The 20,082-nt window shown below is 46.0% G+C and overlaps 1 long non-coding RNA gene across 1 annotated transcript in view; it reads right to left on the reverse strand.

The window, feature by feature from the left end:
* Positions 1 to 8,237: 8,237 nt before the first annotated feature.
* LOC140455688 (uncharacterized) overlaps positions 8,238 to 20,082 on the reverse strand; it is a 30,840-nt gene continuing 18,995 nt past the window's right edge. Inside the window, exon 2 of the long non-coding RNA XR_011952954.1 lies at positions 8,238 to 10,034. This is a non-coding gene — a long non-coding RNA (uncharacterized lncRNA). The remainder of the gene's footprint in view (positions 10,035 to 20,082) is intronic.

Raw genomic sequence — 20,082 nt, forward strand, 5'->3', positions numbered from 1 at the left:
ATTTATTTTACACTTGCAAGTGGGTGTAATGTCCAGTGTCTATAAGGCAGAGGACATACACAACCCAAATGCTTATTTCTGGCCTCACAAGGCTGTTTGACCTCATCCTGCTGTAGGTCATTGTTGGGCTTATTCTTTCTTCATCATTATTTACCCCCTTCATCTGTGCCTTTCCCGAGGGTTTGTTCCTCTGTCTCTGTAAAAGTGGGAAACAGATGTTTATACCTACTGTTTGTACAGGCGTATCTAGCTTAACTTCATCCCCTCACAACATCTTATCTACTTGCCCATAATGTCTACCTTCTGACATACAGTTTTAGCTAATACAAAAACAATTATATATTTCCTCTACATCGTTTCCATTCTTGTTGACTCAGCTCGTAGCTAAAACAATTACACACTGGTGTGAGTTCATTTTACTTTATAAAATGGAATTGCAGAAGTAACATTAATTTACCTGTATCCCACATTATTAAATGGTGCACCTGGAACATTAAGGGAAGTCATTCGCCTATTAAAAGGAAAAAAAAAGTGCTTTCTATCCTTAAGAGGGAAAGGGTTGATATCACTTTGTTGCAGGAAACCCATCTTGATGATGGGGTACACCTAAAATTACAACAGGGGGGTTATGACCGGGTATTCTTTTCATCCTTTCCTACTAAAAGTAGGGGAGTGGCTGTACTTATCCAGAAAAATCTTCCGTTCACATTATTAGAGCAGGTGAAAGATGAGCAGGGACGGTTTGTGATACTTAAAGCCCTGATACATGGGTCGGAATATGGCATTTTAAATGTCTACTGTCCTCCGGCACATCCCCTCAAATTTTCGATTAGTACATTCTCTAAGTTGAGTGCTTTTGGAACACGGCACATTATTATAGGGATTTTTAAATTATCTTTTGGATCCGACAGTGGACAGGATGTCATGTGGGCCCCCAACTATTTCTTCGCAGGCCAAGCAGATGGTTGACTTATGCGAGGAGTTGGTGCTGATGGATATTTGGAGATATCTTCACCCTACCGGCAGAGACTTCATCTTTTTTTCAAACCCACATAAATGTCACATGAGGATTGACCTCTTTCTGGCTCCCTTGGCCCTTCTGGATTCGATTATGGGTTGTAAAATTGGGAATATAGCTATCTCTGATCATGCAGCAGTGTATTTGGAGGTTAAGGCCAAGAATGAGGGGCTAGGTTTGTGGCACTGGCGTTTGGACCCTTTTCTCCTTAAGGATTCCAAATTGGTGGAATACTTTTTGAAGGAGTTTCAGGAATTCTTGACTATCAACTCAGGCACAGCTAGTAGTTCATCTATGCTATGGGAGACTGCTAAGGCCTTTGCTAGGGGATTCGCTATTTCCTATTCGATAGCCGGAAATGACAGAAGAAGGAACAGCAGCATCTACTTGAGACACAGTTGAAAGCCGCCAAGGCAGCACATTTTGTACAGCCTTCGGTGACTAATCTACAGTGGATCATGGCCCTCTGGACTGCCTTGAATTCAATACTGACACAAAATGCAAAGAAAGAACTTGCTTTTGCTAGACAAAAGCTGTTCGAATATGGGGATAGGCTAGGGAAGTATTCAGCGTACCTGATGAGGAAAAAGCGTGCTCCCCAATGCATTACTGCAATCAGAGGCAGCGCCGAGATCCTTACAAACAATGCTAAAAAGATTAATGAGGCTTTTCAGAGCTTTTACTCTGAATTGTATCGGTCTGAAGGTTGTGAGGACCGGAGGGCTAAAATGGAGACATTTTTTAAGAACCTGGACCTCCCAGGGGTAACCTTGGAACTGGTCTCTCTCCTTAATGCCCCCTTGACAGTTCAGGAAATACAGGAGGCAGCTAGGCAACGTCAGCTAGGGAATGCGCCTGGCCCTGATGGTCTTCCAGGTGAGTTTTATCAGGAGTTTATAGGGATTCTGTCAGGGCCGATGTTGGAGATGTACAATCACTCCTATATGCATGAACGCCTACCACCATCTTTGAGAGAAGCTAATATTTCCCTAATTCTTAAGAAGGGGAAGGTTCCTGAGGATTATGTCTCATACAGGCCCATCTCTCTATTAAATTCTGATTTCAAGATTCTGTCCAAGATCCTGGTGCTGAGATTGGAAAGGGTGTTGCCCCATATTATTAAAGAGGACCAGACAGGCTTTATAAGGGGCCATAGGTCCTCTAATAAGATTAGAAGGTTCTGAATGTGGTCCAAGCTTGTCAGCAACAATTGATTCAGGAGTTGGTGATTTCCTTAGATGCAGAGAAAACATTTGACCGGGTGGAATGACTGTATCTTTTTTATGTCTTAGAACAGTTTGGGTTGGGTGGAGTCTTTGCGAGGTGAGTGGAGGTTTTATATCACTACTCTCTGGCTGCGGTCATCACCAACAGGGTGAAGTCTGGGAATTTTACAATTGGTAGGGGTAGTCGGCAAGGCTGCCCCCTCTCACCGTTGTTGTTTATGTTGGTGATAATGCCGCTGGCAGAGGCTATTCGTCAGAACGTCCACATAACCGCTCCGGAAGTGGAATCGAGGGCACACAAGTTTACACTGTATGCGGATGATGTCCTTCTGTTTTTATCGAACCCGATGACCTCCGTACCCATTTGATACAATGTATCAATTCATTTGGGGCTATTTCAGAATATAAGATTAACTTTGCAAAATCGGAGGCTATGCCTTTGGGGAACCTGAAGGATGTACCAGAAGTTGAAGGTGGCCCTAAGTTCCCTTTTAAGTGGTCACAGGCAGGGTTCCAATTTCTAGGCATTTTGATCTGTTATTTTGGACTAACTTTGCTCACTTGCTTGACAATATTAGGTGAGATCTCCAGAGATAGGAGGCTCTTCCAATTTCATGGCTGGGCTGAATATCTCTCATTAAGATTAATGTTCTTCCTCGTTTGCTTTATCCATACATATGCTCCCTATAATGTTTCCCAGGTCAACGCTGCAGAAGCTTATGGGGTGGTTTGGTTCCTTTGTCTGGCATCATGGATGGCCCCTCATCAAACTTACTAAATTTCAGTTGCCTCAAGGAGGGGAGGAGTTGAGTTCCCAGACATCAGAAGGTATCAATTGAGTTCCCTGCTGTCCTTTGTCTGTGATTGGGTAGGTAAGGATCCAAACTCAATATGGTTGGATATCGAGGCCTCCCAAGCAAAGTGTCCTCTTATTAACCTGTTGTTCATGGATAAGATGAGGACAGTTATGGACCATTGCCGGAACCCCATTGTAATTAGTACAGTCAAGGCTTGGAGGGCGATGCGTCAGAGTGAGGGTTGTTTATCCAAGACTTCACCACTTACACCTATAGTTGGCATGCCAGGGTTCTGACCAAGGATAATGGACTCAGGGTTCAAACTATGGACAGCAAGAGGAGTTTCTAATTTGGGAGACTTGTTTGATGGGGAGGTTATGATGTCTTTTGAGCAACTGAGCCGCAAATACGGTTTGCCCAGCAGAGACCTTTTCCATTTTTTTCGGGTTAGGGATTTCATCCAGAGGAAGACTATGCTTCTCACTAAGCTCTATAAGCACAATACAGAGAGGTTGTTGCTACGTTCCACAAGCACCCTTTCGGTTAGTGCCCTCTATCGCCTGCTGGGTGGCAGGGCCTGGCAGGATATTAACTGGTTGTGTGAGGTCTGGGAGCAAGAGCTGGGAGTGGAGATCTCTTCTGAAACATGGAAGAACGTATGGGAGAATACCCGAAAGATCTCAATCTGTAACAGGACATGCGCTACGCAGTTAAAAGTTCTGCACAGGGCTCATCTGGCACCAGACCGTCTGGCGAAGTTTAAAAAAGGGGCATCTTCAGTGTGCCCCAAATGTAAAATAATGTAAGTACCCTTACCCATTGCTTCTGGACATGCCACAGGCTCCGTGTTTATTGGAGCACTGTGGTGGGAGAGATAGGGAGGGTATTGAGGACTGAAGTCAAAGTAGACCCGATATCTCTCCTCTTAGGTCTACCGAATTTACCATCTTTTGACAGGCTTGGGAAGAAACTATTTAATATTCTTGCATAGTGTGCACGGAAGAATATTCTGATGAACTGGGTGCTGAGAACCCGCCGGGCTTGCTGGGATGGCAGAAATTTATTACGGAGCACATTCCCTTGGACCTTTTTACAAACATGGTGCACCACACAACAGACAATGTTTTTAAGACATAGCAGCCCTACTTGAGTTATTTGGAAACAGATTTGTCAGTTATCTTAACTAGGGCATTTGTTTAACCAAGATGGTTAGATTTGTCAAGCCTGGGGCCCTGGAGGGGGTCTCCTGAGTTAATATGGGTATATATACAATGCTCCCTTTCCTTTGGGAGCTTTGTGCCGAGCATAGCTGTTCTGTATTTTGTGTATTTTTTTGCTTTTCTTTCTTTTCTTTTTTTTTGCTGTTGCTTTGCACAGTGTTAGGGTTTGCTTTGTATTATAGGATAGGTTAGTAGTTAGTAGATAGTAGTTGTATTGTAATTTGTGTTTTTTTTTCTTTTTATTATACTGATATTTGTTATTCTTTTTTTCCAATAATTTTATATGTTTGTAAAGTTATAAACATTTGCTAATAAATATATTTACAAAAAAAAAAGATTTAATGGCAAAATAAATAGGACAAAGTTTGATAAGTCTGGAACCTGATATGCTACATTCTGGAAAACTTTGAAAATGGAGTTATGGAGTCATCTCCAAACTTTTACAGATTCTGGAACAGTTCCTGCAGATTGGCAGGTTGAAAGTGTGACCTCACTGTTTTAGATGGGAGGGAGAAAGAAAAGTGGGAACGACAGACCTTGGTATGTCAGTATCAAGGAAAATGTTGGAATGTATTATAGGTATGGTAAGTGGACATTTGATAACAATGACCCGATTGGGCATTATCTGCATAGATTTGTGAATGGGAAATCAAGCTTGACAAATGTATTTTGATAAACCTGTTGGAGATTGGTGTTGTCACAGAATTGATCAAAATGCATTGGATGGAATATACACTGGTTTTCAAATTTCCAGCTTTTGATAAAAGTTCCCTACAGGAGTTTGGTTGGCAATATTAAAGCACATTAAAGCACATGTACTGACATGAATTAAGTATTGGGACTTTAGTTAATACTTGGTAGTAGAAAACAGAATTGGGATATATTAAATTAATTACTTTGGTGAGAGGAACAGATATTCAGGGTATTTGTTAGGTGATAAAAGGATAGCAATTGCCGATACAGCATTTGAAAATGCATCTGGACGGGTATATGAATAGGCAGAGTTAGAGGGATATGGGCCAGGTGCTGGCAAATGGGACGATATTAGGTTAGGATAACTGGTTGGTATGGAGGCTTTGGACCGAAGAGTCTGTTTTCGTGCTAAACTTTCTATGACTCATGTGCAAAAGTACTTGGGTGTCCTCATAAATCAATTACTGAAGGCTAATGTGCAATTACAGCAACCAAATATGAAGGCTAATAATAAATTATTAATCACCCTGTTAAGACAATGATGGTATAGCTCCAGGGCAGTTGGGACTTGAACCCAGGACTTCTGACCCAGAGGTATTGATACTACCACTGCACTGCAAGAGCCGCTAAATTAGTCTTAATCAGCCCTATTTTGAATATTTTATGACAACCTGAGCAGCAGGTGGGACTTAAACCTGGACCTTCTGACCCAGAGGTAAGGACACTGCTGGAAACGCTAAATTATTTTCAAATAACAGTTCTGTGTGAGTTATGATTCAGTTCTAGGGTATATGGAATTTGAATGCAGACCTTCCGATCCAGAGGTTGGAACATTACTACCCAGCCATAACTCCCCCTTTTGATTCAGATTTCATGAGCTGCCATGCTGGCTTCTAAACCTGTATCCTCAGGCTATTTACCTGGTCCATTTGCAATCCAGTGACATTGTTGCTGTGCCAAAGACCACATGGCAAGGTGAATGGGACCTCGCCTTCAGTCACAAGAGGATTTGAGTATAGGAGTAACACAGCTTTGCTTGAGTTATAAAGAACTTTGGTTATACTCTACCTTAGTATTGTGTGCGGTTTTGGTTCTTTTAACTTAAGGAGGATTTTGCCAAAGGCGAAGGTTCATTGGATTTGTTCCCCAGATGGCAAGACTGTTCTATCAAGAGAGAATGGGGAACCTGCACCTGTACATGCACCAGTTTTGAAAAGCAAAAGGTGATTTCACCAAAACCTACCAAATATATAAAAGGATAGACAGGTTTATCATTGTCGAAATGTGGGGCTCTGGAAAAGCACAGCAGGTCAGGCAGCATCTGAGGAGAAGGAGAGTTGATGTTTCGGGCATAAGCCTTTCATCAGGAACTTGGGGATTGGGCTGGGGTGGGAGAGTGGACCTGAACTGGGGCAGGGCTGACTACTGGGAGTGTAGGTGGCAATGTGTGGCTGCTGTTATCTTGGAGCAGAGGATCATAGGAAGAACTGTTTCTGGAGACTTTGGATTTGCTGCGGTCGCTGAGCATTTCAGGGAACATCTCTGGGACAGATGAACCAAACAGCCCCATCACCCAGTGGCCGGCCACTTCAACTCTCCACCCTGTACTCTCCAAAGGACATGCAAGTCCTGGGCCTCCTGTACCACCAAATCCAAGCCACCCAACAACTGGAGGAAGGAGACCTCATCTTGCACTTTGGGATCCTTCAACCACATAGTATAAACATCGACTTCACTGGTTTCCAAATCTCCCCCAACCCCCACCACACCCCAGATCCAACCCTCCAACTCAGCATCACCCTCGTGACCTGTCCATCTTCCTTCCTACCTTCCACCCCGGCTCCACTGACCTATTACAATTACACCCCCACCTTCATCAACTAATCGCCTTCCCAGCTACCTTCCCCCCCAGCCCCTTCCACACCCACCAATTTATCTCTCAGCCACCTTCACCACCCAACATTCTTGATGAAGGGCTGTGCTCAAAATGACGACTTTCCTGTTCTTTGGATGCTGCCTGACCTGCTGCACTTTTCCAGTGCATCACTTTTCGACTATGACTCTCCAGCATCTGCAGTCCTCACTTTCTCCAGGCTAATTATTAGTAAGAAGTTCCTTTTGGATGGAGAGTCAAGCATCTGAAGGCAGAATTTCAATCTCTCAGATAGGCATTTTGTACTGAGATGAAGATTTCTTTTTACACTCAGGGTTGTGAATTTTGGGATTTCTCTATCCAAGAGGACTGAGGAAACTCAGTCATTCAAATGTGTTCACAGTACAGAGTGACAGACTGCCAAATACCAATTATGTTAAGGCATATGGAAAATGGCATTGAAATGGATGATTAGGTTGAATGGTGGAGCTGCTTGACATGCTGAATGTCCTTTTTCTGCTCCTATCTTCCTATCAATCAGTGCTGTCATGAACAAACCCTATCTGCAGGAGGTCTCTAATAAAGCTTATGCAGTGTTAAACCTCTTAGAAGATCAGCAAATCTACATGGGAGACAATCCCTTACACTGAGATGTGCCAGAATGTTTTCACCTGCACCTCTTCTTATATAACCATCTCCACACAGACTTGGAGCCAGGTCATCTGCTCCCGTTGCGCTGACAGCTATCTTTTTTTACCCTCTACAGGAGAGCTGTCATTCCAAAGCACTTTCTGTCTCAGCACGGTCTTTCTCAAAACCTCTCCCACCATCAGGCCAATCATTTCAAGACGGTCAACTTAACCTTTGACCTGATCATCAAACATCACCAAATGAAAACATCAATATGTACAAAAGCTCCTGATTATGCACAGATGCCGCTGTTTCCTTCAAAGGATTTTCTTAGTCACAGGGAGAAGATGATTCAGGAAAATGTGTCAGGATGTTCCCTACTGTGAATAAGAGTGAAATATTTCAACAGAGTCTGCTGCATGATAATGTGGAAGTTGTGTTGAATTAGTAGAGAAACCAACAAATCATGATTGAGTTAGTTTACTTGTAATCAAACAATTCAAGTATATTCAGTAACATTATATTTTGCCTGAGTTTAGCAAATGCAGTTCCTTTTTTTTCACCTGTGGGGAATGGGCATCATTGGCTGACCAGCATATATTGTCTACTCCAAGTTGCTCTTGAGTAGGTGATCGTGAGTTGCGTTCTTGAACCAGTGTAGTCCACATGCTGTGGGTTGTTCTCCAATGTCCTTTGGGAAGGAATTTCAGGTTTTTGACCCAGAGACAGGGAAGGAACAACACTATATTTCTGTTGAAGAAAGCTCTCAAGACACAGACCTTGCGAACTGATTAGTTTATTACACGATACATCATGGGGAATTCAGCGTCCTAACTGTGGCTCGGTGTTATTCCAAAGTACATCAGGATACTACAGGCTTATATAGAGAAAACAGATAGGAGCTGATCGTTAATTACACAGTTTGGCATGCTTACAAGTTGGTGCTAAATTAGAGGTTAGTCATTAAGTTCAAAACTAAGGCACTATTATGCATTCCACAAGTGGACATAACAAATGGTATTGCCATCTGTCCTAGTTCCACATATTGCTTACACTAAGCAGAGATATCCCTAATTAGCTGAATGATCGTGAAGTGGCAATAACTCGAGAAGGAAGTGGGTCTAATTGACTAATTCAGCTAAGGGAGGAAACACTACCTTGACACCTTAGGAAGATAAGGCCTACCTTTCACATTACCTCATAGTAAGGAATGCACAGCCAGCAAAGTTCTGGCTGGATACACAAAATGGTTTCTCAGTTGGATTAGGAAGGAGTTGGCAGTATGAAGCCTTGTGGCCACCTTGTGGATGTGGTCAGCAAGATTGGTGATATTTTCACTGGCATCAGGGATTTGGGGGAACAGGCAGAGCCAATGAGGGCAAATGTGCCCCCCATCTCGGCCAATAGGTAATCCAGCGCTGTCCGATCCTGGAGGGCAACCGTGTGAAGGGCAAACATCTCCTCATTGATCTCCTTTAGGGTTAAGGCTATGTCAAAGGCCACCTTCTCTAGGAGGGATGCCAGGTGCCTGGATTCGATGGTCAGCCAGGCGGTCCCATAGAAAAGGGTGGATACAGCTAGGAACTGCTCAAATGCAGATAAAGCTCTTTTGGAGTGAGTCCTGAGCAGCTCAAATGGGGATGAGTGGAAATGGTAGATGAAGGGGACTACATACCCAACATAGCAGCTACCAACACAGGAGACTGGCAGCCAAGGGTAGGCCTTATGGCCACAAATGAAATAGATGCCATTATAAGCACCGAGATGGTTCGTCTGGGCGCCAGTCTAAAAAGTCCTAAAAATGGTGTTACCCAAAGTCTTATTGGGGGTCTTAAGGTTGAGTATACTGACTCTTTATAGTGGACTGGATAAACTTTGAGGTAAGGAGCAGGGAATAGTTGCAAGTGATGTATCCAGGGAGAGTCGCTCTTAAAACAAATAGTTCCTAGGGGTATACCCAGCCCCGTGGTATTTGTAAGGACCAGGGCAGAGGGTGTACAAGAGAGGTTGTACTAGGGCTGGAACAAGCCTTTGTACTTGTTCAAGGTACAACCCGCTGATTTCCAGCGAGGACGACTATTATCTGGCAAGGCCCAATCTCTTGAACCCACTAGGAAGTCGCATCGTGGCCACCTCAGAGGACCGATTCTGTTTCAACCACAATTCAGCAGTGTCAGATTCGTTGAATGGGATGGGTTGGAGGGGGACTGCCCCTTGAGAATGAATGGGAATGTGAGCACATACCCAGCAGTGGGAACGGTTAGTCATGAGCAGGAAGGTGTTAGTATGTAAGTCGCGAACGATAAAATGCCGTGTTCTGTTCCCTTGATCCCATTCAAGCCCCACCAGGGGGTACAGAGCTAGGAGGGACACAGAGAAGAGGCAGACAGTCACTCCCCAGATGGCACAGCCGGCGGGCATGCTGGTGCTTCTGGTGTCTGTTGTCCAGGAATTTTCTGGTCAGTTTGTTCAAGCGAAGGTGCTCTTTTGCAACGGGTGACGTGTGTCCACTCAGGTACTCCTTCAACCTTGACAGCCATTTGGGTCACTAGGAGGATGAGGTATGGGCCTTTCCACCTAGGAGAAAGAGAATTCTTTTCATAGGATTTTATCGTCACATATTCCCCAGGGTGAAACGGATGCATGGGGCCATTACCCGGCGTGGTTAGGGCCTCCTTGACCAACTCATGGTTGTGGGTGATGACCTGGCACAATGACTTGGCATAGTCCAGAAGGGACTCGTGATTGAGAAGCAGTGCCACATCTGCGGGAAGTTTGGGGGATCGGAGCCCCATGGGCATTGGGCGGCCCATGAGTACCTCAATGGGAGTTGGTTCCATAGTTCGATTAACTTGGCTCCAGAGAGTGTAAAGGGCTAGTGGCAATGCCTCTGGCCAGGGCAGACCGGTGTCCTGGGTGACCTTAGTTAAAGTAGTTTTAAGGGTGCCATTCATCCATTCCACCATCCCCGAGGACAGGGGCTGATACGGAATGTGGTGTTTCCATGTAATACCCAAAATTTTAAGAACCCATTTTGTGACATCAGCAGTAAAATGCGTGCCTCTGTCACTGTTAACACTATTCGGGACACCAAACCGGGGAATCACATCCTTCATGAGACACTTAACCACTGTTCTAGCTTAATCGTTACATGTAGGGAAAGCTTCCACCTATTTGGAAAACATACCCACTATGACCAGCAGGTATTTAAAACTCTGTTTGGGTGGCAAATGGGCAAAATCAATTTTCAAATGATGAAACAGTCCAGGGAAGTGGTCATACTTGGCCACTGGTTTAGTATTATTATTCTGTAGGCATATCAGGCAGCGGAAAATTAGCGCTTGTGCTGCAGCAGTGAAACCGGGAGCATACCAGCTTTGTCTTACTGCATGGATCATTCCCCGTCTTCCTGTGTGACCAACTCCATGGGCAGCCAGTGCCAAAACATGCAGATGTGGGCGGGAGCAGACGGTTCCACCATCCGGGTGTTGTACTAGTCCTAAGCTGCCTGATTCCTTAGCCCCTATACGTGCCCAACTATCTTTCTCGGCCTGAGGGGCGTCCTGCTGAGCGGCTAGCATCCCAGCTGCCGCTAGGTCTAAAACGTCTTTTGACTTCCCCATCTTGAGAGCTTGCGAAACATACACAGTGGGAATCAAAGCTGCTCATTTGGCAGCTTGGTCAGCCAACGCATTCCCTTGGGATATTGGATCATCTGTAGCAGTACAGGCCGTACACTTAATCACAGCCATAGCAGAGGGAAGCATTATAGCCTGCAGAAGGTTGTTAATGAGCAGGGCATGTTGCAAGGGTCACCTAGAGGAAGTAATAAATCCTGTATGTTTCCATAGGGCTCCAAACTCATGGACTACTCCAAAACCATTTCTGGAGTCAGTGTAAATATTAACACATTTTCTGTCAGCTAGAATACAGGCTCTGGTGAGGGCAAACAATTCAGCTACTTGCGCAGGAGTCCCTTCCAGCAATGCAGCCAATTCGAGGGTATCGAAGGGGGTGCCAATCACAACATTTGTTGGTCCACGGGCCAAAATGAGGAACCATCTGTAAAGAGAATCATGTCTGGGTTGTCTAACGGGGTTTCAGAGAGATCAGGGCAGGGGGGGTGACAACCTCTTAGACTACATTCAAGCAGTCATGGTCTGCCTCAGGTGGGTCGTGGGAGGTTGGGAGAGGTGTGGCCGGGTTCAGCGTGGGTGCACATTGCAATGTAAGATTGGTACGGGTTCTCTGATGCTGTTAAAATGTTGGGTTGCTGCTGAATTTAGCAGCAGGGAGACTGAATGAGGCACAAAAACAGTGCATGGATAATACATCACAATAGGGATGGACTTTTCTACCATTAAAGTGACAGCCGCCACAGCACGCAAACAGGCCGGTATTCCCCTTACAACAGGTGGTAACTGTACAGAATAAAAGGGCGCCGGAGATCCCCATGCATCTGTGTCAAAATGCTAGACAGATACCCCTCTTTTTCGTGTACATAAAGATGAAAGGGCAGCGTGTAGTTAGGTATGCCCAAAGCAGGAGCCAAACCTAGGCATTGTTTAAGTGTGTCAAAGGCCCATGACATCTAAGGCATCCATGTCACCCAAGTTGACTGCTTTGGTGAGGCAGCCTCACGGAGAGGCGCATCAATAAGACGATAGTCTGGGATCCAGTGTCTGCAATAGTTCACCATGCCCAGGAAAGACAGCAGTTCAGTACGCGAAGCAGGAGGAGAGAGATTGACAATGGCAGCAACGCGATCCGGAGATAAACCTCTGAGACTGTGTGTAAGCTCATATCCCAGGTACTGCACTTCTGGCACAGCTGCATTTTCTCCAGTGAGACTTTATGTTCATCCTGAGGCAGACAGTGGAGCAGTGCTACAGTGTCCGACATACAAGCCAAAGGTGAGGCTGAGGCCACAAGCATATCATCGGCAAACTAGATCAAGGATCCTTCAAGGTCCACTGCAGAGGCATACACAGGATTACATAGAGAAAACAGATAGGAGCTGATCGTTAATCACACAGTTTGGCATGCTTACAAGTTGGTACTAAATTATGGTTAGTCATTAAGTTCAAAACTAAGGCTCTATTATGCATTCCACAAGTGGACAGAACAAATGGTATTGCCATCTGTTCTAGTTACACATATTGCTAACACTAAGCAGAGATATCCTGAATTAGCTGAATGACCGTGAAGTGGCAATAACTCGAGAAGGAAATGGGACTAATTGGCAAGTCTATGTCAGCTTACTATAGCCTGCGCTGATCATTCAGCAAAGAGAGGAAACACTATCTTGACACCTTAGGAAGATAAGGCCTACCTTTCACATTATTTCATAGTAAGGAATGCACAGCCAGCAAAGTTCTGGCTGGGGACACAAATGGTAAGTACTTGGAGGGGAACTTGTAGGTTGTGGTGTTCCCATCTATCTGCTGCCTTTGTCATTGTAGATAAATGATTCTCAACTGTGTTTTGGCCAAGGCCCCCCTTGGAGCTCTTCTCAGGTTCCAGGACCCACTTTCAAACTGGGTTGCAACACTAACAGATAGGTAGAAAACTTGAACATTTTGACATACTGGACAAAACTTAGAAAAAAGACTGTATGAAATTAAACATCTATGAGGCCTAATGTGATCCTTGAGCTTGGAGCTTCTCTGCAAGTTTCAAGATAATGGGCTCCAAACTAGACAGTGACAGTTGAAGATTACCTCTTGTTGCGATATCAATTCTGTTCCTGGATTTTGTCATTTACTGACCTTGCAGAATCAGCTCTCAACCAAATATGTTGAGGAAAAGGCATTAAAAAATGTTGGGCTTTTTCTCAGGGTGTTGTAACTTTATTCGGCAGATCAGTCTTGATCCAAAAATCATTTTGAAACTGACTGAACTGATGACGTGCAGTTATATCACTCTGAAGATCAATTAACCTCTCTTGAATTTCTGCCTCAACTAATGAACAAATGAACAGGTTTTGCACTTTTTGCAGTGGCAAGGGAAGGAAACCTGCACCCACACCCCCCCCCCCTTACCTCGATCCAAGGCCCCAAAGGATCCTTCCACACCTCACAGGGATTTACCTGCACTTCCACACACATTCATCTCAAACATCAAAAACTGTAAGTACAACAAACTTTTATTCACCCACCTCCATAATCAGCGCTCCTCAAACATCCCAGAAGATTCCCCTAGCCTCGGAAACGCCATTAGCCATGCGGCTGACGCAGCTACCACCCCCACGCTGAGTGATGATGTCACTTCCGCCTCCATCATGGCCACTCCCACAGCCACTTCCGGCCCTCACATCATCGCTGATGCCACACGCTCAGTGACTTCCGCCACCCCTACTGCCATGATCACCACCACTTCCAACCCCACCAGCGCCACTCACCTGCATTCTGCTGACACGCTCCCCACAGACCCCACTGTCACTATCTCCACCCCCCAGAACCCCGAGGGGAACATTACCCCTGCTCATGCCTCCACCCCCATTCCCCCCACCATCACACCCACTCCAGGTACTGGCTCCGACCCCACTCCCAGCTCCACACCCACACCAGATCCCAGCTCCCGGCCCTGCTGAGTTTTCACCATCCCTCCAGACCTCCCACTTACTGAGGATGAACGATCAGTCCTCAGCAAAGGACTCACCTTCATCCCTCTCCGTCCACGCATCAATGAATTTAATACACGCCGTGACATTGAACAATTCTTCCGTCGCCTCCGCCTCTGAGCTTACTTTCACAATCAGGACTCCCGCCCACCTTCCGAGGACCCCTTCGCTCACCTCCAACACGCTGCATCCACCTGGACACCCCGCGCTGGCCTATTACCTGCCCTCGACCTCTTCATTTCCAACTGCCGCTGGGACATTAACCGCCTCAACCTGTCGACCCCCCCCCCTCCCCCACTCCAACCTCTCACTCTCACAACGCGCAGCCCTCCAATCTCTCTGCTCTAATCCCAACCTCACCATTAAGCCAGAGGATCAAGGTTGCGCAGTGGTAGTCTGGCGCACTGACCTCTACACCGCTGAAGCCAAATGCCAACTTGAGGACACCTCTTCCTACTGCCACCTTGACCATGACCCCACCCCCCATCACCAAACCATCATCTCCCAGACCATACAGAACCTCATCACCTCAGGAGATCTCCCACCCACAGCTTCCAACCTCATAGTCCGGGAACACCGCACTGCCCGGTTCTACCTCCTTCCCAAGATCCACAAGCCTGACCACCCTGGCCGACCCATTGTCTCAGCATGCTCCTGCCCCACTGAACTCATCTCTACCTACCTCGACACTGTCCTATCCCCCCTAGTCCAGAAACTCCCCACATACGTTCGAGACACCACCCACGCCCTCCACCTCCTCCAAGACTTCCGTTTCCCTGGCCCCCAACGCCTCATCTTCACCATGGATATCCAATCCCTCTACACCTCCATCCGCCATGACCAGGGCCTCCAAGCCCTCCGTTTTTTCCTCTCCAGACGTCCCCAACAGTACCCTTCCACTGACACTCTCATTCGTTTGGCCGAACTGGTCCTCACCCTAAACAATTTCTCCTTTGAATCCTCCCACTTCCTCCAGACCAAAGGCGTAGCCATGGGCACACGTATGGGCCCTAGCTATGCCTGTCTCTTTGTTGGCTATGTAGAACAGTTGATCTTCCGTAATTACACCGGCACCACTCCCCACCTCTTCCTCCGCTACATTGATGACTGCATTGGCACCACATCGTGCTCCCGCGAGGAGGTTGAGCAATTCATCAACTTCACCAACACATTCCACCCTGACCTTAAATTTACCTGGACCATCTCTGACACCTCGCTCCCCTTCCTGGACCTCTCCATCTCCATTAGTGACGACCGACTTGACACTGACATTTTTTACAAACCCACCGACTCCCACAGCTACCTGGATTACACCTCTTCCCACCCTATCTCTTGCAAAAATGCCATCCCGTATTCCCAATTTCTCCACCTCCGCCGTATCTGCTCCCAGGAGGACCAGTTCCACCATAGAACACACCAGATGGCCTCCTTCTTTAGAGACCGCAATTTCCCTTCCCACGTGGTTAACGATGCCCTCTAACGCATCTCGTCCACATCCCGCACCTCCGCCCTCAGACCCCACCCCTCCAATCGTAACAAGGACAGAACGCCCCTGGTGCTCACCTTCCACCCTACAAACCTTCGCATAAACCAAATCATCCGCCGACAGTTCTCCACCTCCAAAAAGACCCCACCACCAGGGATATATTTCCCTCCCCACCCCTTTCCGCCTTCCGCAAAGACGTTCCCTCTGTGACTACCTGGTCAGGTCCACACCCCCCTACGACCCACCCTCCCATTCTGGCACTTTCCCCTGCCACCGCAGGAACTGTAAAACCTGTGCCCACACCTCCTCCCTCACCTCTATCCAAGGACCTAAAGGAGCCTTCCACATCCATCAAAGTTTTACCTGCACATCCACTAATATCATTTATTGTATCCGTTACTCCCGATGTGGTCTCCTCTACATTGGGGAGACTAGACGCCTCCTAGCAGAGCGCTTTAGGGAACATCTCCGAGACACCCATACCAATCAACCAAACTGCCCCGTGGCCCAACATTTCAACTCCCCCTCCCACTCTGCCGAGGACATGGAGGTCCTGGGCCTCCTTCACCGCTGCTTCCTCACCACCAGACGCGTGGAGGAAGAACGCCTCATCTTCCGCCTCGGAACACTTCAACCCCAGGGCATCAATGTGGACTTCAACAGCTTCCTCATTTCCCCTTCCCCCACCTCATCCTAGTTTCAAACTTCCAGCTCAGCACTGTCTCCTTGACTTGTCCGGACTTGTCCGACCTGCCTATCTCCTTTTCCACCTCTCCACTCCACCCTCTCCTCCTTGACCTATCACCTTCATCCCCTCCCCCACTCACCCATTATACTCTATGCTACTCTCTCCCCACCCCCACACTCCTCTAGCTTATCTCTCCATGCTTCAGGCTCACTGCCTTTATTCCTGATGAAGGGCTTTTGCCCGAAACGTCGATTTCGCTGCTCGTTGGATGCTGCCTGAACTGCTGTGCTCTTCCAGCACCAGTAATCCAGTACTTCCACACACATTATCTACTGTGTCTGTTGCTCCCGCTGTGGTCTCCTCTACATTGGGGAGACAGGATGCCAACTTGGAGAACATTTCAGGGAACATTTTGGGGCACACACTAAACAATCCCACTGCCCTATGGCTGAAGACTTTAACTCTCCCTCCCACTCCACCAAGGATATGCAAATCCTTGCCCTCCTCCACTGCCAAACTCTAGCCACGTGACGCCTGAAGAAAGATGCCTCATCTTCTGCCTTAGGATCCTCCAACCACACGGCGTCAATGTAGATTTCACCAGTTTCTTCCCTTCCCCTCCCCCAACATTATCCCAGATCCAACATTTCAAATCTGCACCGTTATCTTGAACTGTCCTATGTCCATCTTCCTTCCCATCTATCTACTCCAGCCTCCCTTCTGACCTATCGCCTCCCTGCCTTCATTGACCTATCGCATTCTGAGCTACCTTATCCTCCCCCCCCCCCGCCCCCAGCCTCATCTCCAACCTCACCTCCCATTTATCTTTAATCGCCTTGATCCAACCCCTCATTCCTGATGAAGAGCTGAGGCTTGAAACGTTGACTCTACTGCTCCTCGAATTCTGCCTGACCGGCTGTGCTTCACCTGCACCACACTTTTCAACTCTAATCTCCAGCATTTGCAGTCTTCACTTTCTCACAGTCTTTAACCTGTCAGAATGAGGCAGTGGTTCATGATGCTTGATCAACCACTGGAGCTCTCACCACTTTGAAGTGCACTTATACTTCTTAACAATCTCACCCTGACCAGTCACACACAGCCTCATTCTTGAGGTGTAAGTATTTGCTATAAATCCTATGTCTTATGATCTTATACTCCACAACCATCTGATGAAGGAGCAGTGCTCCATAAGCTAGTGCTTCCAAATCCAAACCTTTTGGACGATTACTGGTGGTATGTGATTTTTAACTTTGTCCTGGAAAGTGTGAGCTAGTTATTAGAGCTGCATTCATCTGGGTAGGTGGAGGGTATTGTGTCTAAAGTGGGCAATCAAGGAGACTTGGGGATCCAAATATCATGAAATTGCCACAGGTAGGTACAGAAAACAATCAAGAAAGGCAACTGAAATTCTGGCCTTTATATCGAAAAGAATACAAGGAGATAGAATTATGCTACAGTGACACAAAGCTCTGATTTGACAATGTTGCAATGTTGAGAGCAGTTCTGGGCAACTCACCAGAGGAAGGAGATACTGGCCTTAGAGGGAGCGCATAGTAAATTTACTTTGTTGAAAGATTCCTGGACTGCAAGCATTAAATTATAATGGGATATTAAATAAAGTAGGGTTATATTTTACAGATATTCGTAAGCTGAGGGGTGATCTGATGGACGTTTTTAAATTTATTGGACGGGGTACTGAGACAGTGGTTGCAATGACAAAATTAAATCCCGACCTGACCTGATGTTGAAAGTCACCTCCATTTGACCAAGGTTAAAAATCACACAACACCAGGTTATAGTCCAACAGGTTTATTTGGAAGTACTAGCTTTCAGAGTGCTGCTCCTTCATCAGGTGGTAGTGGAGAATAAGATGATAAGACATCCACAACCACCTGATGATGGAGCAGCACTCCGAAAGTTAGTGCTTTCAAATAACCCTGTTGGATTATAACCTGATGTTGTGTGATCTTTAACTTTTTACACCCCAGTCCAACAGTGGCGTCTCCAAACTATGACTTCCACTTGACCAGTCAGTTGCCCATTTTCAGGAAACTCATGTTGCTCCAGAAATATTTGGATTGGCAGTGAGAGACGTCAATCAGAGAGCCCACCCACTCTGCCCATTGTCTCCTCTTCCTCTTCCAGAGCTGGTTCACTTCCTATAGGGACTGAAAACCAAGTGAGGAGATGGTGAGCGAAGGAGCAGCTTTGATACAAATTGTATCCCATAATATTCACACCAATCTTCAGGCAGTCTGACTATTCTGTGGGCAGTCGGGGTGGAAATGTCCTTTATGCTGTGTGAGAAGATCCAGCTGAGAGAGCTGTTTACTCGGTGCTTTGTGCTGAACTGTTTGACTGGAGCTGTGTGTTGGATATTGAGTGTGTTTATTGGAAGGATTTCCCTCTGATTTTCAGGCTGAGTTTTGTTGATGGCTTATTCCTGAATACGAGAAGGTGAGATGTAATTAGCTGGGAGATGCAGAGTGTCTGAGGATTCTTTCCGATTTTGTGTTTGTGTTTGGGGAGCTCGTTATTACAGTGAAAGGTCAGTTCTGTGATTTGGGATTTGAATGCTGCCTGTCTTTTCAGATCCATGCAAGCACATTCAATATCTATAGACTCCCTAGGAAACATGTAAAAGGCAAACAAACATTTATATAGAGTTTTTCAGATCAACCTGATTTCCTGAAGGTTTTGGTTTAGGAAAACTGGCAGCCAAATGTGCACATAGCAAACTCCCACAAACAGTAATGTGATAATATCCAGACAATGAGTTTTTTAACGGCTTTGATTAAGGATTAACGTTGGCCAGGACACCAGGGATAACTCCCCCGTTATACAAGATCATGCTATGGCTTCTTTTACCCTCATCTCAAAAAGAAGGGGCCTGATTTGAGGTCTCACCTGTAAAATGGCTCCTCTGTCCTCCTCTACCACATTTCTTTTGTGCTGGTCTATTCTGTGACTGTTTCTGATTTGATGAACAGGCCTTTGCCGTTTCCCAGTGTTGGTCGGGAAAACCATGAACAGAAAAATGTGCAAGATTCACTTTCAGGAGAGGCCAGTATTGCTCTACCTCAGCTTATTTCTTGTTTAAAACCTCATCCATACCTTTGTGGGCTCAAGACTCAAGTAGTCAAATGCTCTCCTCTCTGCTCCCACTCTAGCTCTTTTGCTCCTTGTCCTGTTGCTTTTCCCAAATGTGAGAAAAGTTGGGTACAGGCTGGGAACCACAAATTTAGGGGTCCTCTTGTGGCACAATGGTAGTGTGCCGATTCTGAACCGAGAATGTGATCTGCTCCAGAGGTGTGTAATTAAAAATATAGGTGAAACAAAAAAAAATCACTGACTTAGGACAGAAGGAGGGGCTGTATTTTCAGTTGCATTTCTGCAAGATCCACTCGGTCAATCACACTCACTCTTCCCTGTGACCTGCACAATGTTTCTCTTTAGATTATTCCACAGTTTTCTTTTTAAGCTTCAAGTAAATCAGTCTCCACCTTCTCGCAGGCTGTGCATTCCAGATCATGTCCACTCACCACAGCAAAACATTTTCTCACGCATGTTTTTATTTGTCAGTAATTTCTGTCCTCTGCCTGCTACGTCAATGCAGAACATAAGCTCAGGGAATAACAGCTCATTTTCTCTTAAAGTACATTGTAATCTCCACAATTCAATGTTGAATTCTACAACTTCAAAGCATGACCTATGGTCTCATCCTCACTGGCACTTTGCACTCACTGACTTCAGCACTGACTGACAAACTGCCAGCCTCTGTAAGATAGCTTTGTTAAAGCAGAGGTTTATAGTGCTTAGTTACAGG

This window comes from Chiloscyllium punctatum, chromosome 30 (assembly GCF_047496795.1).
Source record: "Chiloscyllium punctatum isolate Juve2018m chromosome 30, sChiPun1.3, whole genome shotgun sequence".
NCBI lineage: Eukaryota > Metazoa > Chordata > Chondrichthyes > Orectolobiformes > Hemiscylliidae > Chiloscyllium > Chiloscyllium punctatum.